This window comes from Gossypium arboreum, chromosome 4, assembly GCF_025698485.1.
Source record: "Gossypium arboreum isolate Shixiya-1 chromosome 4, ASM2569848v2, whole genome shotgun sequence".
Lineage (NCBI taxonomy): Eukaryota > Viridiplantae > Streptophyta > Magnoliopsida > Malvales > Malvaceae > Gossypium > Gossypium arboreum.
This window is the reverse complement of record NC_069073.1, coordinates 95,835,353-95,860,159: the sequence shown is the minus strand read 5'-3', so window position 1 is coordinate 95,860,159 and position 24,807 is coordinate 95,835,353. Positions and strand designations below refer to the sequence as shown.

The following is a 24,807-nucleotide window of genomic DNA, read 5'->3' as shown; positions in this document are numbered from 1 at the left end:
TTTGTTTCTAATGAAACTAGACTCAAAAAGGAATCTGCACATATTAGGAATGACTTCTAATTCATTCTGGATAATTTATGGTAAATTTTCAAAGTCGCGACAGGGGACCCAGAAACCGTTCTGGCCCTGTCTCACAATAACTTTAATATCTCTTAACACGTAACTCCCATGACCGTTTCGTTTCTTCCATATGAAAGTAGACTCATCAAGGTTCATTTAAATAATTCTTTCACTATTTAATACCATCCCTACAATTTTTGGTGATTTTTCACATTCCCGTCACTGCAGCTGGCAGCACCTGTTTTAAGGTAGGTCTTACCTATTTTGTAGTCTCCATGAACCAACTAGTCTTGCCATACATAGGTTCACCTATGATCATTTTAGCCATTCAATGGCTGATCATGTGACCAACACTCCCATTTCCAATCCATAATCACATCATGAAACCATATATATATATACAAATCACGAATGGTCTAAGTTCGTACTTTACTTCTACGAGCCATTTTCGCATGGCCGTACACATGTACATCACAACACATTTGAACCAACAAGGGGTAGTCCTATACATGCCATTTCAAAGTTCAACCAAAATTATACCAAAATGGAGGCTTTGATAGTGTGGATGACTTGACTTCAATGATCCCGTATCTGATCGCTAACGAACAAAATCTATAAAGCGAGAGCCAAAGCAACGGGTAAGCATTTTTATGCTTAGTAAGTCTCAAGCAATAAAATCAGCTTTAACTAAAGCATTACATTCACATAGCCAAATGAATCATTTCATTAATACACATTCACATAATCATACTTACTTCACACTTCATCATTGTATACTTTCACAAGATATCAACAAATTTAATAGCTGAAAATTCGTTAGTCGATTGAACGAATGTTACTCAAACATATCGACTTTTCCAATGCACATATAAACATACCTTATCCTTTGGGCTTTTCGAGCGTACTAATTAAATTTATTACAGCAACCAACGCTCACCTTCAGCCCAAGCTTCTTCGGAATACAACCGGATATAACCACATGCACGAATGCCTTCGGGTCTTAGCCCGGATAGAACGACTTGCACAAATGCCTTCGGGTATTAGCCCGGATTTAACAACTTGCGGAATGCCTTGGTCTTAGCCGGATTTAGTCACTAGCATAATTGCCTTGGTCTTAACCGGATTTAACTACTAGCATAAATGTCTTGGGACTTAGCCGGATATCATTTAATTGCTCATGCACACACATACATCAATAGTCATTACACATCCATGTTTCGTTTTTCGTTACTAAGGCTCAAACACAAACATATCACTAGCATAATCGCCTTCGGGACTTAGCCCGGGTATCATTCAAATACTCATACACACATAAATCAATAATCATTACACATCCATATTTCATTTCACATAATTCGAGTAGGGTCATTTCTTGAGGACTTACCTCGGATGTTGTCGAACGGCTTCAACGGCTATTCGATCACTTTTTCCTTCCCCTTATCCAATTGTGGCCCTCTAAGCTCTCGAGCTTTATGTTAACAAGTAAATTGATTTAGTCGTTTGAATATCAAAGGGGAATCCAAGGTACTTAGCCCTTATAAGGCCGCACACAATTATATTCACACACTTGAGCTCATTAATTATAACATAGCATCAAGCACTCATATGGCCGATTATTCTTAGTCATAATTGCACCAAATCAACAATAATTTCAAGGTTTTTCATACTATACATGCACTAGGCCGAATGTACATGCAAATTTCACAACCATTCTTCAACAAATTTCTCCTTTAAAGAAACATATTTATCACTTTCTTCATAACCAAAACATCATGTGCAAACATATATACACATATAGGTGTAAGGTCAATTTCAAGGTATCCATAACCATCCAAAACACAAATTTTTAACTAACATGCAAGAAGCATAAACCATGCTCATGAATGCATCATGGCGAATACATCACAATCATGCCCCTTTCAACTTCGGTCATGGTTAAACAAAAAAAACTCAATGTCTTACTCAAGATTGCTACAAAGAAATTTCAAGAGTAGTCAATCCATCATTGCATGCATCATTAGCAAGCTTCACATTTAGCATGCAATGGCTTTAACACAATAATAACCTTGGCCAAATACCATTTCCATGGCATAACAAGGATTTGAACCATGGCTAACATGAACATCAAGTTAGCAACCAAAACATGCATGAATCTCATGACACAACCTCATACATACCTTAATCTTGATGCAAGTTTAGCCAAATCTCCTTCTAGATCTCTTCTAGACAAAGAAAATGAAGCAAAAATCTCTTCTTCCTCTTAAGAATTTCGGCCAAAGGAAGGAGGGAAAGAGATGAACAAATTTTTTTGTTTTTCTTTATCACCTACACGGCAATGGGGGGGGATGCTACACTCACACACATTTTTTTTTTGTTTCTCTTCCCACATTTTAATTATTAATCATTTCTCTCATGCTCCATTAACAAAACATGTTTCAACATGTTTTCTTTGCCCATAAACCATGTCATGGCCGGCCACCACCTATAAAAAGGGGGAATTTGACATGCAAGTCCATTGTTTTGCATGCATGCTTTAATTAGTCATCACACATTTCCCCATCATACTTTCAAAGTTTACTACTAGGTCCTTTCTAGTGAAATTCACATTTATAGCTCTAAATCAAAACATCAAAAATGTCACACATGAATACACACATATTATAGGCATCAAAATAAATTTTAGATTATTTTTTTATGCCTCGGTTTTGTGGTCCCGAAACCACGTTCCGACTAGGGTCAATTTTGGGCTGTCACACCTTCTCTCTTAATACTTACAGCACTATACGGAGATGCTCATCATGTTTCGTTTCAGTTTCAGAATATACCAGGATATCGTCAATAAAGACAACTACAAACTGATCCAAAAATGGTTGGAACACACGATTCATCAGATCCATAAACGCTGCAGGAGCGTTCGTTAGTCCAAATGGCATAACCAGAAACTCGTAATGACCATACCAAGTCCTGAATGCTGTCTTAGGGATATCTGCCTCCTTGACTCTTAACTAATGATATCCAGATCGAAGATTGATCTTGGAAAATACAGAAGCTCCTCTAAGCTGGTCGAACAGATCGTCAATCCTTGGTAGTGGAGACTTATTTTTAATCGTCAGTTTGTTCAACTGGCGATAACCAATGCACATCTGCATTGTACCATCCTTCTTTTTCACGAATAGCACCGGTGCTCCCCATGAAGACACGCTTGACCTAATGAAGTCCCTATCCAACAACTCTTGAATTTAAGCCTTTAACTCTACTAACTCCTTCGGTGCCATCCTATACGGTGCGATGGACACGGGCGCCGTTCTAGGCAACAAGTCTATTCCAAACTCAACTTTTCGGTTCGGAGGCAATCTTGGAAGCTCCTTCGGAAAAACATCTTGGAACTCCTTTACGGTCCTAACCTTATCCACTGTCAGTCCCTCCTCCTTTGACTGACTTACAAGTGTCAAATAGGCCTCACAACCTTTCCGAATCCACTTTTCGGCTCTTAATACCAACACCACATTGGACAAATAATCCCTTCGCTCACCTATCACCATAACCTCATCATCCTTTGTGGTCCTTAACACCATTCGTTCAGCAGCACAATCTAGGGTCGCCTTATGCTTAACAAGCCAATCCATTCCCAAAATAAGATCAAACTCTCTGAATAGTAACTCCATCAGATCTTCAGAGAAAATCTTACCTTGAGTTCCTAAGGGTACATCCCTATACAGTTTGTCTACCCTAATCGAGTGACCCAAAGGACTTAGTACAGATACCCCACTCACAATCTTCTCAGAGTAGTCCAAGTTGTCCATAATCCGCTCCGTGGCTTCCATCCAGTACTCAGCCACATTTGGGGCTACTCCAGATGCACCCCTAAAAACTTCCGCTCCGTTGGCCCGGAGTCGCTTAGAAATGGACCCTCTATTCATGGGCCCGATATTAGCTCCGGCCACCCTTTCCAAAACTCTTAACATGGCCTGGGACAGAGCGTCATCCCTGGTACCACGATCATGAGACTCCACTTCTGTTGCTGATGGTGTCGGTGCATCTACTACCGGTATATGTCCCGAAGACGAAGATACCGCTCGAGCCCTTCCTCGGTCACGTCCACGGCCTCTTGTACTCATATCGTATTATCTTGATTATGAATTTTTATGCATCAATTAATATTCCAATGTTTATTACAGATGTTTTATGAATCAGACAGTAGTTCAGAGTTAGATTTCGCAGAATCGAAGTCTAGCTACAGTTTCAGTCTCTTATCAGATTTTCCCATGGTTTCAGTTATCATCCTATCTAGAGTATCCTAATAGGGTTTCAGTACAGATAGATAATTCAGGAAAATATTTAGAAAAATTCAGAATACTTATAGACTTAAGCCGGAGATTCGGAATGCCACCTTCTAAAGATCTAAATTTTGAAAATTAAGTTTTTCACATTCTTTATAAAATTTTCGCTTTCAAAAATCTTTGTTTTTGTAAACCCATTCCACAGCCGAGTTGTTGCAACCTAGGCTCTGATACCACTAAATGTAGCACCCCAAACCCGGCCCAGAAGTTATGGCCGGATCCGGCATGCCACATCAAAAACGTAAAAAAAAAATTCCATTCTAAGTCCAGAAAATCGTACTTGATGTTCAAAAGATTAATTCATTAAAGGTTAAAGTGAATGGAAGTTGTGCACCAGGTAGGAAACCGGAAAAGAGGTGGTGAGTCCATCGGACTGCTTAAGTACCAAGCTCCCTTCGGATCCAATCCTAGACATGCATACCGCCATTGCCACACTTTAACGTCATCGATATTTCTAGGAAACCGATTTGATTAAGTCATTTTTAGGAAAAGTGATTAATTTTGGAAAATACTTTCATTGCGGAAGCTTAGCTTGTTGTCGTGTTATTTTGAAATCAACTGTTGTTTTTGAAAACGCGCCCTAAAGCTATCCAATTTCAACAGTTAAAATAAGTATTACCTATCTTAGTAATACATATAAAAAAAACATCAAAAATAAATAAGTGGCCTTATTACATTTAAAAACCCAAAACTTCAAACGTAAATAAAAGGATGTCCAGTTCACCAGAAGAAAATCAAACTTTCAGAATAGGTGGCCACTCCGAATTCCCTCACAGCTCCAAGCCAACTATGGTTGGGGATTACCTGCGTAGATGAAAATAAAAGGGGTGAGTTTGGGAAACTCGGTTTGTAAATTAACCCAACCATAGCCTATATCAGCTAAACCACGAAATAGAATAAGTTGGCCTTAGCCGAGCGAATTCAAAATAAAGCCCATAGGCCCATAATGTAACGTAATGTATATTACATGTTTATGCGAAACCCAACCATATCCAACCGTATACACCCCGTACCAACCTTACACCATGTGGGAGATAACTCGACCCACCCAACCGCTACACACCACGAATTTGCAGCATGGTCGCAGAGCGAATAATGTGACAGAGTCACCAGATACAGATAATCGTGGCAGAGCCACCAGAACAGATATATGTGGCAGAGCCACCAGATCAGATATTTGTGGCATAGCCACCAGAACGCTTCCTCCATAATATAACCCATGTCCCCATGCAACTGATATATAATCATGGCATACATCATACAGAATCAGATCGTCATGCTTTTCAGTCAAAATTAACCCTAGGGGTATAACGGTAATTTTGCACCTAGGGGTATAACAGTAATTTTCCATACATAGGGGTATTATAGTAATTTAGCTACTTTTAGGGTTTTCATGCATATCCTAACTATTTACATACTATCAGAACACTTACCGCGCATACTTACCGAATTGGGCCCGTTGGCCCATGAACCCGATCTTTGGCCCATTAAGCCCAAATTATCAAAATGTACGAAATCGCGTGTACTGCAGTTTATTACTTTAGATTACCAAATATACAAACCCAACTATCTTACGAGCATTAGCCCACTCATAAATTCCCAAAATACGACTTTTCAAATTTCGACTTTTCGCTTTTGCCAATCTAATCCATGAGAGGTGTCGATTACACACACTTTTGCGACGATATGCTGACGAGAACCACACACGAACCGCCTACAATTGGATTACTAACACGTTAATCTAACTATTCAAATACAAACTACGTATTAACCCTTTACAATATTCGGCCAACCACACCTACAGATCATAGTAAGCTTATAAGAAATCAATAAGCAACTCATTAACAAATTTTTGTCAATGTTTACCACATAATCATAATTTCACTGCAAGCTGTCTTCCTGAGCAACAGTCACTAAATTATTTATAACTGGAGCTACGAAACTCCAAATCAAGTGCCGTTAATTTTCCCTGAGAATAGACTCATATATCTTTTATCCATAAAATTTTAATAATTTTTGGTATGGCCAATCAATACCAGATTTTTCTTAAAGTTTCCCATGTTTCACTGTTTGACTAATCTGACCACTCTTCATTACGAATCAAATTTCTCATTGTACAGAATTCAAAATATGTTCTTGTTTATTTCATTAGAAACTAAACTCAATAAGATTTAATTACATAATTTATTCACCTTCTAATTCATCTCCCACAATTTATGGTGATTTTCCAAAGTCACGTTACTGCTGCTGTCCCAAGCAGATTTATTACCAAATCACTCTTTCACACATACCTTGCATGCATGTTATTTAAACATGTATATCACCAATCAATCATCACATATCTATGATTTTACTTAAGTATAATCTCCATTTCATCATTTTAAAGCACAACATGTTAGCTGATTTTTCCCTTTAACATCTAAGGCACATGCATGCTCATTTGTTTGGCTCAACTTCACCTATCTTCCATTTTTCATCAAAAGAACATGAAACAACAACCATTTCCTTCATTTTTAATTCATGACTAAATGCTCACAACACAACTAAAAATCAAAATATACTTCAAGAGTTAAGGTAGAATCAAGAAGAACTCATGAACCTCAAAATAGAAGCAAGGTACCAAGAACTTACCTTCAATTTTCCTCCTCCTAATGACCGAATACTCAAAAGCTTTCTCCTCTCCTTTCTCTTCTCTAACTTTCAGCTATGATGAACAAAGATGGACAAAACTTTGTTCTTTTCACCCCTTTTTCTTTTAATAAAACTTCATATTTCATCCATTTAATTCTTTAATACAAAAGACATGAAATTCTTATCATGAAACATTTACCTAACCCATTATCATGAAACATTTACCTAACCCATTATCATGGAACATTTACCTAACCTATTATCAATTTGTATCAATTTGTACCATAAATTATGGATATCAAGTGTACATTTTGTCTACAACAACATGATGATTAGCCACTACATGTGAAATGGGAGGTTTGTCATGCAAATCCTCCTATTTTGCACTCCTATTTATTTGGCCACTTCAATTTAGCCTATAGCATTTTCAAACATTTTCACATAGTTTCTATTTCATAATTTCACCCCCTTTTTCTTATGGAACAAAAATTAACTAAAATTGTCGGGTTCTATCTTAAGTTTGGGCTTTCTAGAGGCCCACTAACATAATTAAACCTATGCCAACATTCACAGGATTCCCGAAAATTGGGGCGTTACAAACACTGTCAGAATGACACGACCGTGGGATAAGAGAACCACGCCAGACACGGCCGTGCGACACAATCACATAGCGACTCTGCCTATACACATGGGCATGCGAGAAGACCGTGTAGCGATATCTTCATTTGTGACAAACATGGCCAAGTCATATAACACACGGGCGTGTGCTCCAGCCGTGCCACTTGAAAAACTAGAATAATTATCTTATTTTATTTTTCTTTTATTTTTAAGATTCATTTGTTTTTAAGATTCATTTGTTTTCCTTAAATGGCTTACCTTTAGAGTCCAGCTTGCCATCCAAAGTATCTCCAATACTCGATCTCGCCAATCCAAGGATATCATTCCTTCATCATATAGGAAGTTTCACTTCTCCCCCTATCTTATTTTTATACTCTAATATCTATCTTTGTACATTGAGGGCAATGTACATCTTAAGTGTCGGGGGTATTTATTTCATTATCAGAAAATCCTTGAATAATTACCTTGTTCTCTTGAAAAGCTCTCATATCATATTTAGGATAAATTTTGATTGATTTATGATTTTGATTGATATATCTCGAATTAAAACATAGGCATTTATGCATTGATTGTTTAAACTTTAAGACATTAGAGAATCAAGCATGATAAGTTGATTTTTAAGAAATTAAATTATAGGTTGTTTCCCCAAGTCTAGGTATTACTTTGAATTTGAATTCACAAGTCTAAACATCAAAAAAGCCATAATTTTTTTAAGATTTTTGAGCCTTTTGAGCATCTATTCATCCTTTCATGCTCACTTTTATTATTGCTTTGAGTGCGTCAGTATTGAACTGTTATTCTAGAACTTGCTTGATTATGCATGTTGAGACCACACCGTTTGATTTGATATGTCAAAATGATTAAGGCACTTAGGATTAACCCACTCATGCCATGAAAAGCCTACCTCCACGATTAACCCCTAGTAAACCCCCTTGAGCCTAACACGCCATTCCTTGTATTACCCTTAATATTAACCATTAACCCATTATTGTTGAAATCCCCCAAATTAATTTGATCCCTATTTTTATCAAGATTTGAGTTGGAAAAGTTGCTTAGCTATGTTTTTCTTCTTTTTCTAACTTGTTCTTAAAAAAAAAAAACTATGTATACATATTAGTAATTCCACATTCTGGGAAGAAGCTCTGTTGTACGAAAGTGAAGGTTAACTCTTTTTCTAGTTAGGCAATTTTTCAATTCAATCTTGATTCTAACCCTTTCTTTCAGCTTGTGACCACACCCTCCTAACCAAGCCGCACTACAACCCTCTAAAGACCTTTTGATTGATGTATCATCTTAAATTACACTAGTGGAGATTTGATTTTCATGCAAGCCTATGGTAATAACTTTTCATTATTGACTATTGAGTGCTTCATTTATTTTCTTTAAACACCTCGAGTGATTTGAGTGAATCTTTAGTGAGGATGTGAAACTCTGTGATATTCTGAATCAAAGGTAATTACTTAGATGCGAAGAGACACCTATGTTTGCATGATTAAAAAACTCAACTTGGAATGTTTGAAACTTTTATGTTCTTTTAGTTGAATTCTCAATGTATGATTACTTATGAATTACTTTGAGATATCATCGATAAGAATTATAAGTTCAGAATAATTTATTTGGATTATGAGTTGAGGATTTTGCTTGAGGACAAGAAAATGCTTAAGTGTGGGGGTATTTGATAAACCGTAAATTATACATATTTTTACCCCATGTTTAATGCATTTTATGGATGATTTCTCATTAGACTTAGTGAATTCGATGCTCCTCATGCTTTACTTTCATATTTTATACTTAGGAGAACATAGGAGAGCAAAAGGAACGAGAAACAGGCCAAAAACAGAGAAAATGGGCCAATGTACGAAATCAACACGGCCTGGACCTCCTCACACGGGCAGACCATACGGCCGTGTCAATTTGGCAGACTCGAGCACGGCCTGAAGTAATCGAGCACGGGCGTGTCACACGGGCGTGTCTCTGTCGAGCCCAAGTTAAGTCGAATTCGAAAAAGGCCACTTTGAAGGGTTTCTAGGCATTCCAAAGCCTATAAATACACACTAGAGGAAGAGGAAAGGGGAGACGGAGAAGAGGGGAAAGGAATTACCCTAAGGAAGCCAATTGTTCCATCTCAGAAGCCAGATTCATCATCAAGATTGAAGATCTCTCTTCAATTTCCCTTCAAGAGTTTTGGGTTTTCTTTATGTTTTATATTCTTTATTCTTCTAAGATGTTTTCTTATTTAGTTATGAACTAAATCCCCTAAATACCTAAGGGGAATGAAACCTAAGACAAATCTTGTTATTATTTTCTGAATCGTATGATAAATATTTAACTTGTTCTTAATTATGTGTTCTTAATTCTTGTTTTGATATCCCAGGATACTAATTCAAGACACGCTCTTAGTCAGTGGAGAAATAGACGTTGTCTAAGAGTACATTTGCCATAATTAAGCGGAGTTGATTGCGCTCCTAGAAATAGGGTGACAAGATTTTGCCAGATTAGGGCAAAACCTAATAAGGGGATCCATAGATCGAGTTAATGCAACCTTAGAGTGTTAATTAGAAGAAAGTCTCGGTTATTCAATCTAAAGATTAGACGTTATTAGTCTTGAATAGGGATAATAACATAACTTAGGGATATCTACAGAACAGGTTCAATGAATAAATCATTCAATTCGGAGCCAGAATAACAAGTAAAGCCTAGGTGGATTTTTCCTTAGGTATTGTCTCAAGTCAATTGATTTTCCCAAAAGCAATTCCCCAATTATTTTCTCTGTGCGTTATTAGTTTAAATAATTAGTTAATTAAAACAAACCACTTTCATTCTTAGGCTAGATAATAAAAAGATAGTTATTACTAGTACTTTTGGTTCCCTTGGGTACGATATCCCGGTCTTGCTATTACTAAACTTTTGTTCGATAGGTGCACTTGCCTTTTCGTCGTGATAATAGTTAGTCTAGGTTTGATCTTCATTATAAATATTTATTACTTGTTATGAATCACTGCGATCACCCTTGTAGTTTAGAAGTAGTTTTAGTTTATTTTATTTTCGGCTTTTCAAAACTTTCTTGTTTTCCTCTTGAAATCAGTTTTGATTCAAGAGTTTATTTATATTATTAAAGTATTTTAGTTTATGTTTTTTTTTTTGCATTCGTTTTATTTCTTTATTCCAAACAAGAGATTTAGTACTCTATTCCCCATTCGATATTCAATCCACAATTATTCAATTTTCTTTTCTCCTCCAAATCGGTCGTGTTCTTTACATGGTTTATTCAATTGAGAGAGAGATTATGAAAAATATTGTAACACTCCTCACCTATATTCAACACCCTAATAGGGTTACAAAGCATTACCAGACTTACAACACATTTAAACATGCATTTCACATATCAATAAATCATTTCATATACAATTCATTCACAACCAATCATTTCATCCCTAATACAAGTCTGAGAGACCTAAAACATGCATTCAGGGTGGTTCGGGACTAAACCAATAACTTAGGAAATTTTTCAACACTTAGAAAATTTTTGCATAAAACAGGGGACACACACCTGTGTGTCACGGCCGTGTGTCTCAAACAGCCAATCGACATGCCTGTTTCATAGGCCATGTGAACATTCAAAATAGGAGCACATGGTCATGTCCCAGCTCTTGTCCTACCCTATGTAACTCTCTGACTTGGGTTACACGGCTAACACACATGCCTATGTGGCTAGGCCATGTGCCCTAAAAATGGCTATGCATGCCTGTGCACCAGGCCGTGTGCTAGGCCTTGCCAAACCAATAGGGTATACTGACTTATGCCACACAGCCAAGTCACACGTCCATGTGTGATGCTGTGAGGAGCATACTGACTTGATTTTAATTTCAATGCCAAGGGACACACGACCATGTACATGACCATTTATTGTACACGACTGAGACACATGCCCGTGTCTCTGCCCGTATGGACAAAAATAGGCTATGTACCAAGCCAATCTGCCACCTAATCTTGTACACACCAACACCAAACTCAATGGCACAAAACATAACATATAATAGGCATTCAATCAACCTCAATCAGACATCTTTCATACCATTTCAATACCACCAAATACAAGACACACTACATTCCAATATGCCATCCAATTCATACCAAATTTCACTTATTCAAACATAAAAAATGGCCAAACTCAAATATGGATTATTTAGCCTAATTTTGAAAACATACCAATATCCACAACTCAACCATTTAACACTCATAATACATATTATCATCAATCATCACACAACCCTCATCCAACATATTTCCCAAAACATAAACACATATAGGTATCCATGATTCAAACATACTAAAATAACTCAAAAATACGCCATCACTCATGGCTATATATACAAACCAAAATATAAACATTTACAATCCAATTTAAATGGCCAAAATCATTATCAACACATAATCAAAATGACCATAATCCTATACATGTCATATATTCATAACAAAAGTTAAAAAGTACCAAACTGATAGTTGGATAGTGTGATGATGTCTCCGACGATCCCCAAGTCCAACCTAGCTTTAGAGTCACTGTAAAACATGGAAATTTAAACAAAGTAAGCTATATAGCTTAATAAGCTTGTATAAAAATAATAAGCAAGCTTCACTACTCAATTACCAATCCAATTAAATGACATAACATAAAACAATGCTTTAATCCCAAGCTTACATGAACTTAACCACATACTTGATCATAAACTCAAAACTTACATTGATCCAATGCTCGTATAGTTTTCAGTACATACATGTACCAATACTTATCTATTTCTCACCGATTCACATCTTCAATATGCCCATTTAACCATTCAGAATAGAAGCCAGAAACTCAAGGGTCTTGCACACTAAGTGCCACTATCATGGCCCAAAGCCAACTCAATATATCTTGCACCCGAAGTACTAATATCATGGCCCAAAGCCAAATAAATGAAGCTTGCGCCCGAAGTGCCAATATCATGGCCCGAAGCCAAATCAATGTGTCCCCTAATGACATATCACTAGTAATCCTAATCTATTCCTAAGGTTCAACTGGGATTTCAAATGCTGATTTGTCGTCAAATCACTATCAAACATATTCGTAGTCTCGTAATCATAGTTTATAAAATATCAAAGCTTATGAAATACATTTATAATGAAACTTATAACATACGAACTTACCTCGGATACAAAAACGGCTAAACGAGTCAACTATTTTGTAACCTTGCTCATTCCCCGATCTAAGTCCGTATTTCACTTTTCTTGATCTATATGTAATCAAAATCAACTTATTTAATTATATCTCTCTTTAATTTAATCCAAACTACACTTTAAAACACATTTACATTTTTGCCCCAATAATTTCTCAACTTTTACAATTTAGTCTTTATTTCATAAAATCACAAATTCATGAAATTCAACCACAACCCATGTTAGTCGAATTACTATTATGCCCCTAGCAGCACATATTTTCCATTTATTTTACATTTTAACCACAAAGTTTCCACAGTTCACAATTTAATCCCTAATTTGCATTTTCACTAAAAATCACTTAACAAAACTTGTATATCTATCAACAACCATTCATAATCAATCAAGAAACTTCAAAATACATGCTTATTCATCAATGAAAACATTTAAAATCTTTAACAGTGTTGCAAAATAATCCCTAGGCTAGCTAGACCTAGTTGCAACGATCTAAAAAACGTAGAAATCATTAAAAACGAGACAAAAACGGACTTACAATTAAGCATCAAAATGGCTGAACCTTGGCAAGCTCTCTTGGTTCTTTATTTTCTTAAATTTTCGGTGGAATGAAGAAAGATGATGATAGATTATGATTTATATTATTTTAACTTAAGTTATTTTACAAATTACCATATTAACCTTGTATAAAAACATTAAAAATCACTTAATATATACCCATAATTGTCCACTCATAACTAAAATGGTATATTTACCACATAAGGACTTCCACTATTTAATTTCATATGTATTTGATATCTTTAACTAATAGAACAACACTTTTGCACTTTACGCGATTTAGTCATTTTTATCAAATTAACTATTCAAATGATAAAATTTCTTAACAAAAATTTCACACAATCATATTTTCATACTGTGGAAATTAAAATAATAATAAAATAAATATTTTTAATAATAAAATAAATATTTTTACTTCAGTTTGTGGTCTCGAAACCATTGTTCCGATTTGGCTAAAAACGAGTTGTTACAAATATGAGTGGCTAAATCTCTTAGGGGAGATTGACAAGTGGATGGTGATGCGATTAGTAAAGGATTTTGGGTTTCTTGATAGGGATTAGTTGGCATAAATTATGTGGTCTTAAACTGTGAGGCTTGACAACCCTAATAAGTTATCATGGGCTAGACAAGGTTGGGAGATAACTCGAACTAAGTAAATCGTAATTTATCCTTGTTGAGAAAGTGAGGTTGGGACATAAACAAGTATCAACCAATCTATTAGTTAATTATAGGTCAGAAGGTAATAATTGATTAATTGATGACTAATCCACCCTAAAACCCTAATCCAAAGTTAGTTTCAAATCCTATAATGAGTTAATCTTCTTGATTAGTTTATTAATATATTATGTTTGTTTATTTTCCTTTACTTCTTTCTTTTCTTTCTTTTTTTATTTTTATCCCTTCTAATTATTTTATGGTTAATCTTAATATAGGGCTTTGAACTTCGATGCCCTAGCGTGGTGTAGTTACTACTCAGATAAGTAATCTGGTGTGTTGTAGTTACCCGTGTATCCGAATATATTCACTAGAGAGCATTGAGCTAAATGGTTAATGAAAAGTGAAAAATGGCAATGGAATGGTATGAATTTGGTATTCAAATGGCTAGATGTTGAAATGATTATAAGAATGACATTGAAATATTGATTTAAGTTAATTGAAATGTTATATGTTTGAATTACTATATGATAAGGTTATATGTTAAACTCACCTTGTTGTTATGTAATTTGTCATGTTTGGAAAACTTTGCCAATCTAAGAACTTGTTGTGTTTAGTTGTAAGCTAAAGATTTTTTTTAATGCCTGTGAACTTACTAAGCATCGTATATGTTTACCCCATTTGTTATCCCTTTTCCTTATAGATCATCATTTTATGGAATGCGTCAAGCCAGATCGACATAAAAGCCCACACTATCCACATTTTGGTAGCTTTTTAACCATTTTGTGTCAAGTATTGTGGCATGCATAGAAGTGATATGGTACATATTTGAATGTATAAAAGACTTGATAAATTTGAAAGTTGTTTTGATGCATGGTGTTGAAAGGCATGCTTTGGCAATGGTTGATGCATAGTTAGAATGACTTATTTTGTTTAAAATGTTTTAAAGTATGTGTGGTGTATGAAAATGGTCAAAATGGAATTGAAATGGCATGTCTCAAGTTGATTTGGTATAGGTATAACTTGATGTTTGAATGATTGGTTGTTATACCCCAATGGTATGAAAATGTTAAGGTTTGATTAATTTTTAGGTGAATAATATCTTTATAAATAGTTGAACATGGATGCTTAAAATTGTTGAGTGTGGTTTAGGTATGTTTTGGACCAATTGAATCTGGTCTTTAACGTATATGTTGAATAGGTTGGATGGAAAGCTTGGAATATGTACCAAATGGCTCAAATTTCACCAAAAACAGAGTCCACATCCTGACATACAGCTTAGCTCGTCGTAATGTCAGCCAAAATAATGAGTCACGTTGCGATGTCGAGTGGCCTATGGCCATGACGTGACATATTATTTTGACAACATCACGAAGTGGAGAAAGTAATGTCGCGCGTTGGCCTTGAAGTTTTAAAACTTAGCAATTTGGTCATATTTCGTGCTTGGGTAATCAAAAGAGCTTTTGTAAGCTAGATTGAGATTTAGATTTGGTTGTTTATCATAATTTAAAGGTAATTGGCTCGTATTTGAATGTATAAATGATTGTTTTACTAAGGATTTGATGGTAGTTGCTCTAGCAACGAATGTGACATCCTATAACTCGGACCTGGAGACCAGGTCGGGCGAGAGGTGTTTTAGTCCTATTGATGTTTCCTATAAACTCATTTAAATTAGTTACACTTCAAAAGATTTTGGAGCACTAGATGTAACCTTTTTATCTTTATCAAAAATACAAAGTTCTTCTATTCCATCATTCTTAATCTTAAAAATAATACGTAGAGTTCATTAAAGTGTCAACTGCGGAAGACATAGCCCTAGTAACTATCAATACCAAGATCATTCTTCTCTAAAGATTAACTTGAATTTTTTGTATCCTTGTTAGAAGCACTAATTGCAACTAGACATGCAAAAACTTCTCTCTTTACAAAATTTAAAAAAAAATCTCTAAGGGTTCTAGCTGGTTGGGGTGCCTTTTGATCTAAAACTCCGAGCTATGAGCCTTAGGAGGTGAAGGAGTTCTTTCATCACTTGAGTACTCTTTAGAACTTGTGACGTTATCTCTTTCATTTTTGAATTCTTCTATTTTAGGGCTGGAATCCCTATTATTTTCTGCCCCCCAATCGTATCTTCCCCCAGGATTGGTAACTTATTCTATTTTAAAGCTATCATCATTTTTGTTGAATTTTTTTTACTATTGCCATATTGAATTGAAATTTTCAATAACCTTGAAGGGAAACAACAAAACTAGATACAACTCAAGAGAAAACAAGTTTTAGGTTACAAAAGATTGAGATAAACATGTATTCTACTATTTAGATATAGAACAAGTTCATAAACACTTAAGTAGATTTTAGGGAAAATGACCTTTAATGTAAACCCCTCCAAAAAATAAGTTTACTTGAAAATTAAATGATCATAGATGAGTTATTAAAAAGGGAATTGTCTTTACTTTTGAATTGTCCCCATCAAAATAGGTTGTAACACCTTTTACCCATCGTGATGTATAATACAAATAGGAGATGCTATCGGAACATTTAGGAAACAAAATTCCCATAATTATTTAAAATTTGAGCTTTAAACATTCTTATAAAATAATATAAATTTAATTGAAACAATTTGAGGGCTTTAAAAATAGTTAAAATCATATAAAAGCACAAGAGCATGCATCATATAACTTAATAGGCATTCTCACCATCACATAATTTACCATTTAAAGGTTATTGATCGCGAGGTTTCATGATAGGTTTTAAATATTTATAATTACTCGTTCTTGGACTAACTATTATAGCGATGTAGGCAAGTGTACCTATCGAACAGTAGTATAGTTTTAGCAAGACCGGATTGTCGAACCCAAAGGAACTAAAAGTACTAGTAAGGACTATCTTTTTATTATCTAGCCTAAGAATAATGGGGTTTTGTTTTAATTAACTAATTATCTAAACTAAGAATGCACAGAGAAAATAATTGGGGAATTGCTTTTGGGAAAAATCGATTGACTTAAGACAATACCTAAGGAAAAATTCACCTAGACTTTACTTGTTATTCTGGTTCCAAACCAGACGATTTATTCATTCAACTTGTTCCGTAGAGATCCCCAAGTTATGTTATTATCCCTATTCAAGACTAATAACGTCCAATCCCTAGATTGAATAACCGAGACTTTTCTCTAATTAACATTCTAGGGTTGCATTAACTCGATCTATGGATCCCCTTATTAGGTTTCACCCTAATCCGGCAAAATCTTGTCACCCTATTTCTAGGCGCACAATCAACTCCGCTTAATTATGATGAATGTACTCTTAGATAGGGTCTATTCCTCCTCTGAATAAAATCTTATCTTGAATCAGTATCTTGGGATATCAAAACAAGAATTAAGAACACATAATTAAGAACAAGTTAAATATTTATCACACGATTTAGAAAATAAATACAAGATTCGTCTTAGGTTTCATTCCCTTTAGGTATTTAGGGGATTTAGTTCATAACTAAATAAGAAAACATCTCAGAAGAATAAAGAATACAAAACATAAAGAAAACCTAAAACTCCTGAAGGGAAATTGAGGAGAGATCTTCAGTCTTGATGATGAATCCAGCTTCTGAGATGGATCAATCGACTTCCTTAGAGTAATTCCTTACTCCCCCTTCTCCGTCTCCCTTTTTCTCCTCTTCTAGGGTGTATTTATAGGCTTTGGAATGCCTAGAAGCCTTCAAAAGTGGCCTTTTCCGAATTGGACTTAACTTGGGCTCGACAGGGACACGCCCGTATGGCATGCCTGTGTGCGATTACTTCAAGCCATGTTTGAGCCTGTTAGAATGGCACAACCATGTGCTATGCCTATGTGAGTCGTGCTCAAATTCTTCCAGATTGACACGGCCGTGTGGTCTGCCCATGTGAGGAGGTCCAGGCCATGTTGATTTCGTACTTTGGCCCATTTTCTCCGTTTTTGGCCCGTTTCTCTTTTTTTCGCCCTCTTATGCTCTCCTAAGTGTAAAACATGAAATTAAAGCATTAGGAGCATCGAATTCACCAATTCTAATGGAAAATCATCCATAAAATGAGTTAAACATGAGGGAAAAATATGTATAAATTACGGTTTATCAAATACCCCCACACTTAAGTATTTGCTTGTCCTCAAGCAAAATCCTCAACTCATAATCAAAATAAATTCTTCTCAACTTATAATTTCTATCAATAATATCTCAAATTAATCCATAGGTAATCATACATTGAGAATTTAACTAAAAGAACATAAAAGTTTCAATCATTCCAAGTTGAGCATTTTATTCCGAAAACATAGGTGTCTTCCCTCATCTAAGTAATTACCTTTAATTCAGAATATAACAGAGTTTTACATCCTCACTAAAGATTCACTAAAATCACTCGAGGTGTTTTAAGGACAATAAAGGAAGCACTCAATAGTCAATAATGGAAAGTCATTACCATAGGCTTGCATGAAAATCAAATCTCCACCACTATAATTTAAGATGATATATCAATCAAATGGTCTTTAGAGAGTTGTAATGAGGCTCGGTTAGGGGAGGGTTAGAATTGAGATTGAATTGAAAAGTTTCCTAACTAGAAAAAGAGTTAATCTTCACTTGCGTACAACAGAGCTTCTCTCAGTATATGAAATTATAGATATGCATACATAGTTCTTTTTTTTTTAAGAACAAGTTAAATAATATAGACTAACTATTAAGAACAAAACATAGCTAGGCAGTCCATTCAACTCAAATCTCGACAAAAATAGGGATTAATTTAGGGGATTTCAACAATAATGGGTTAAAGGTTAATATTAAGGGTAATACAAAAAATGGTTTGTTAGGTTCAAGGGGGTTTACTAGGGGTTAATCGTGGAGGTAGGCTTTTCATGGCATGAGTGGGTTAATCCTAAGTACCTTAATCATTTTGATATATCAAATCAAATGGTTTGGTCTCGACTTGCATAATCAAGCAAGTTCTAGAATAACAGTTCAATATTGACGCACTCAAAGCAATAATGAAAGTGAGCATGAAAGGATTAATAGATGTTCAAAAGGCTCAAAAATCTCACAAAAATTATGGCTTTTTGATGTTTAGACTCGTGAATTCCAATTCAAAGTAATACCTAGACTTAGGGAAACAACTTATAATTTTAAATTCTTAAAAATCAACTTATCATGCTTGATTCTCTAATGTCTTAAAGTTTAAATAGTCAATGCATAAATCCCTATGTTTTAATTCAAGATATATCAATCAAAATCATAAACCAATCAAAATTTATCCTAAATATGATATGAGAGCTTTTCAAGAGAACAAGGCAATCATTAATAAATACCCCCCACACTTAAGATGTACATTGCCCTCAATGTACAAAGATAGATATTAGAGTATAAAAATAAGATAGGGGCAGGAGTGAAACTTCCTGTATTAAAAACGGATGATATCCCTAGATTGGCGAGATCGAGTATTGGAGATAACTCTGGATGGCAAGCTTGACTCTGAAGTAAGCTATTTTTTTTTTAAAAGGAAAACAAATGAATCTTAAAAACGATTGAGTCTTAAAAACTTAATAAAAGAAAAATAAAATAAGACAATTATTCTCATTTTTCAAGTGGCACGGCCAGGGCACATGCTCGTGTGTGCCATGGCTCGGCCGTGTTTGTCGCAAAGTAAGATGTCGCCACAAGGCCTTATCGCACACCTGTGTGTCTAGGCCGTGTCGCTACGTGATTGTATCCCACGGCCGTGTCTGGCGTGATTCACTTCTTCCACGGTCGTGTAGGTTTTCGCACCCCTATGTTATTTTGATAGTGTTGTCCACGGGTGCTAGACACGGGCGTGTTTAACACCCGTGTTTATTCGGTAGATTCGACCACGGCCATGTCGCATGGCTGTGGCATTTTATTACAGCCCGTGTTTGGGGAAATCTTTTACCCTATTTTCGCACGGCCGTATTGCACGGTCGTGTTTCCCTCCGTGTTGATCACACGGCTTTAAGTACGGCCGTGTGATCGGCCGTATGGAGTTGGGAACCTATGCTTCAAAAACCCTATGAGTGACCGAAATGTTTAAAACATGAATTTAAAATAAGTTAAAATCGTTAGTACTCGGGTTGCCTCCCAAAAAGCGCTTCTTTATAGTCTAAGCTCGACTGTTACCTTTTTGGTATATTCAGGGCGGTTTGTGGAGTCGTAGCTCCTCTCCATTGACTTTAATATTCTTACCATTATAAAGTTTGAGACGGTGTCCATTTACCTTGAAAGTACCGTATGATGGGTGACTTACCTCTATTGTGCCATATGGATGAACAAATTGAATTACGAAGGGTCCTGACCATCGCGATTTTAGTTTACCGGGAAACAATTTGAGTCTTGAGTTGTATAATTAGACGAGATCTCCAACTTCAAATTGTTGCTGTTGCTTTAAACGAATGTCATGGCACCACTTTGTTGCTTCCTTGTATAGGCGTGAATTTTCGTATGCATTGGCTCGCCATTCATCTAGCTCGTTCAGCTGCATCAACCTGTTTTTTCCTGCAAGTTTGGGATCAAGGTTTAGAAATTTAATAGCCCAAAAAGCTTTATGCTCTAGTTCGAATGGTAGATGACAACTTTTTCCATGAACAATTCTGTAAGGTGATGTCCCTATAGGAGTCTTAAGAGCAGTTCTGTAAACCCATAAGGCATCGTCTACTTTTGTTGCCCAGTCTTTTCTGTTTGATTCTACTATTTTTTCAAGGATCTGTTTGAGTTCTCGGTTTGCTACTTCAACTTGTCCATTAGTTTGAGGATGGTATGGGGTGACTGTTCTATGATGAAATCCGTATTTCTTAAGGGTTTTTTTCAAATTGGGTATTATAAAAATGAGTGCCCCTGTCACTGATAATTACTCTAGGTGTTCTGAATCTCGAGAAGAGATTTTTAAGGAAACATACTACCACTCTAGTGTCATTAGTAGATAGAGCTTGGGCTTCTACCCATTTGGACATGTAGTCAACTGCTACTAAGATGTATTTATTTCCGAATGAACTAGGGAATGGGCCCATGAAATCGATACCCCAAACGTCAAATATTTCACAAGAAAGCATATAGTTTTGAGGAATTTCATCACGTTTAGATATGTTACCTGTCCGTTGGCATTTTTCACATAAAGTAACATACCTGATAGCGTCTTTGAATAATGAAGGCCAATAAAAACCTGATTCAAGTATTTTGTATGGGGTCTTAGTGCCACTATAGTGTCCTCCGGTTGGCCCTGAGTGGCAATTTTCCAATATTTTTGATATTTCTGATCATGTAACGCATCTTCTGATGACTTGATCTGCACATATGCGAAACAAAAATGGGTAATCCCAAAAGTAGTATTTCACATCATTAAAGAATCGCTTCTTTTGCTGGTGTGTTAACCCTTTTGGGATAATGTTAGCAGCTAAAAAATTCGTGATGTCTGCAAACCAAGGTACCTCGGAGTTAGATATAGTGAAAAATTGTTCTTCAAGGAATGAATCATTTATTTCGACATCATCTAGTTCTCTGGTATTGGATTTCTCGAGCCTGGACAGATGATCAGCCGCGAGATTTTTAGCTCCTTTCTTGTCCTGAATTTCCAAGTCGAATTCCTGCAATTGGAGAATCCATCGAATGAGTCGAGGTTTTGTATCGATTTTAGTTAAAAGGTAACGAAGGGCGGAATGGTCAGTGTAAACAACAACTTTAGACAATATGAGATATGATCAAAATTTATCAAATGCAAAAACCATAGCTAACAACTCTTTTTTCGTAGTAGTATAGTTTTCTTGCGCAGCCGTTAAGGTTTTGCTGGAACAATAGATAGGTTGAAAATGTTTGTCTCTTCGCTGTCCCAATACTGCACCTACTGCAAAATCACTCGCATCACACATTAGTTCAAATGGCAAGTTCCAATCAGGTGCAATTATGATTGGAGCATTAATTAATTTATCCTTTAAAGTATTAAATGCTTCTAAACATTCCTGATCAAAGTTAATAGGTATATCTTTTTCTAGCAATTTAGACAAAGGCTTAGCTATTTTAGAAAAATCCTTAATAAATCTTCTATAAAAACTAGCATGTCCTAAAAAGCTTATAATAGCCTTAACTGAACTAGGGGGTGGTAATTTTTCGATTGTTTCTATTTTAGATTTATCCACCTCAATCCCTTTACTAGAAATTTTATGCCCTAATAAAATACCTTCTTGAACCATGAAGTGACATTTCTCCCAGTTAAGCACAAGGTTTGTTTACTCACATCTTATTAAAACTCGTTTTAAAATTTTAAGTTAGAGATGGAAAGAGTTACCGAATACTGAAGAATCATCCATGAAGACTTCCATGATATCTTCCACAAGTTCGTCGAATGTGGCTATCATACAACGCTGAAAAGTGGTAGGAGCATTACATAATCCAAAAGGCATTCTATGATAAGCGAACGTACCATATGGGCATGTGAATGTCATCTTTTCTTGATCTTCAGGAGCTATTGGGATTTGAAAGTAACCAGAGAGTCCGTCTAGAAAGCAATAATACGTGTGTCCGGATAATCTTTCTAACATTTGGTCAATGAATGGTAAGGGGAAATGATCTTTTCTTGTGGCGTCATTCAGTTTCCTGTAGTCTATGCAAACTCTCCACCCTGTAATTGTTCTTGTTAGGATTAATTCATTCTTCTCGTTGGTCACAACCGTCATGCCTCATTTCTTGGGGACAACCTGCACTGGACTTACCCAAGAACTATCAGAAATAGGATAAATAATTCCAGCATCTAGAAGTTTAATTACCTCAGCTTTTACAACTTCCTTCATATTGGGGTTCAGGCGTCTTTGAGCTTGCATACACGGTTTGTATTCATCTTCCATCAAAATTTTGTGGGTGCAAAAAGAAGGTCTGATTCCTTTAATGTCACAAATTTTCCATGCTATGGCCTTCTTATGTTCTTTTAATACTTGGATTAATTCCTCTTTCTCCTTGGGTTACAAATTAGAAGCAATAATAACTGGTAATGTAGAATTATTTCCAAGGAATGCATATTCTGAATGGTTTGGTAATTGTTTAAGTTCCAGTTTGGGAGGCTCCTCAATAGAGGGTTTTTGCTTAAGTTCGTCGTTTATCTTAATACCCTCATATTCTACTTGTCTTGACGAATGGTCATTAGGTTCCTCACCTATCTCCTCGTCTTGAGCTGGATACGGTTTCATCGTCTCCTCTTGTACAATTTCCTAAAAAGAATCTTGAGTAATATCATCAATAGAGTCAATGAAATAACATGAATCATCCTTTCCCCTAGAGAATCTCATAGCATCGTAAATTTTAAAGATCATCTCCTCGTCACCTACTCTAAGTACCAATTTACCGTCACCCACGTCAATCACAGCTTTAGCAGTGGCTAGGAATGGGTGCCCTAAAATTATGGGTACTTCCATATCTTCATCCATGTCAAGCATAACAAAATCAATAGGGAATATAAATTTATCTACTTTTACAAGTACGTCTTCTATAATACCCCTAGGATATTTAACAGATCTATCGGCTAACTGAATACTCATCCTAGTAGGTTTGGGTTCCCCAAGACCAAGTTGTTTGAAAATTTTATATGGCATCAAATTAATACTAGCGCCTAAATCAGCTAGTGCTTTTTCAACATTCAAATTACCAATTAAGCAAGGGATAGTAAAATTTGGAGTATGGCGGAGCACTTCTCGTTGAGTTCTACTGTAGATAAGTCCTTGAACATCCTTTTATTTGTTAGAAGCTCCTTCAAAAATTTTGCGTAGGTAGGCATCTGCGAGATGGCTTCAACAAAAGGTGAGTTGATATGTAATTACTTAAAAAGTTCAAGAAACTTACCGAATTGTGCATCAATGTAATCTTTTTTTAATTTCGCTGGTTATGAAACTAGTGGTGTATATTCCTCTAGCACTGGTTTGTCACAATTTTTGAGTTTTTCTTCCCTCATTTCACTTTCCACGGCTTCTTGTGCTAACTTCTTTTAAGATTCTGCTAACACTTTTCCACTTCTTAATGTAACTGCTTTGACATGCTCTCTTGATTTGGTATTACTAAATAAATTTCCTAGTGGTCTTTTCGAAATTAGTTTGGAAAGCTGGCTTATCTGAGTTTCGAGTCCTTGGATCGATGCTTGTTGATTCTTAAGTGTTGTCTTGATGTTCTGAAAATGAGTTTCTGACACTAATATGATCTTTGAGAGCATCTCTTCAAGATTTGGCTTGTTTTCCTGTTGGTAGCCCGGAGCATGTTGTGGCTTTTGATTCCCTTGACCACCCAGGAGAAATTTGGGTGGTTTCTCCAACCTGCATTATAAGCATTATTGTATGGGTTATTTTGAGATCGAAAGTTGTTGTTACCCAAATAGTTGACTTGTTCTCTTCGATTGTAGGATTGAAGGATTGATATTCTGTATGCACACCTCCTCCACTTGAGTCACACCTCATTACTGGATGTACCTGCGTAGAACTAAGTAAACTATCAATATTTTTATTGAGAAGTTCTACCTGATTTGATAGCATAGTAACTGAGTCGACGTTATAAACGCCGGCTGTTTTTGTTGGCTTAGTCCTCATGACTTGCCACTAATAGTTATTCAGTGACATTTCTTCTATAAACTCATAGGCATCTTTAGGTTTTTTATTGTTGATGGTTCCGCCAGCAGCTGCGTTAACCATTTGTCGATTCGAAGGATTCAGACCATTATGGAATGTTTGAACTTGAAGCCAAAGCGGT

At 35.8% G+C, this 24,807-nt stretch overlaps 1 long non-coding RNA gene across 1 annotated transcript; it reads right to left on the bottom strand.

Moving 5' to 3' along the window:
- Positions 1 to 4,961: 4,961 nt before the first annotated feature.
- On the bottom strand, positions 4,962 to 7,190 carry LOC128291422 (uncharacterized). Its single transcript, XR_008281196.1, has 2 exons — positions 7,032 to 7,190; positions 4,962 to 5,204 (listed from the first exon to the last, which is right to left on the bottom strand). It is a non-coding gene; the product is annotated as an uncharacterized LOC128291422 (long non-coding RNA).
- Between the last annotated feature and the right edge of the window lie 17,617 nt (positions 7,191 to 24,807).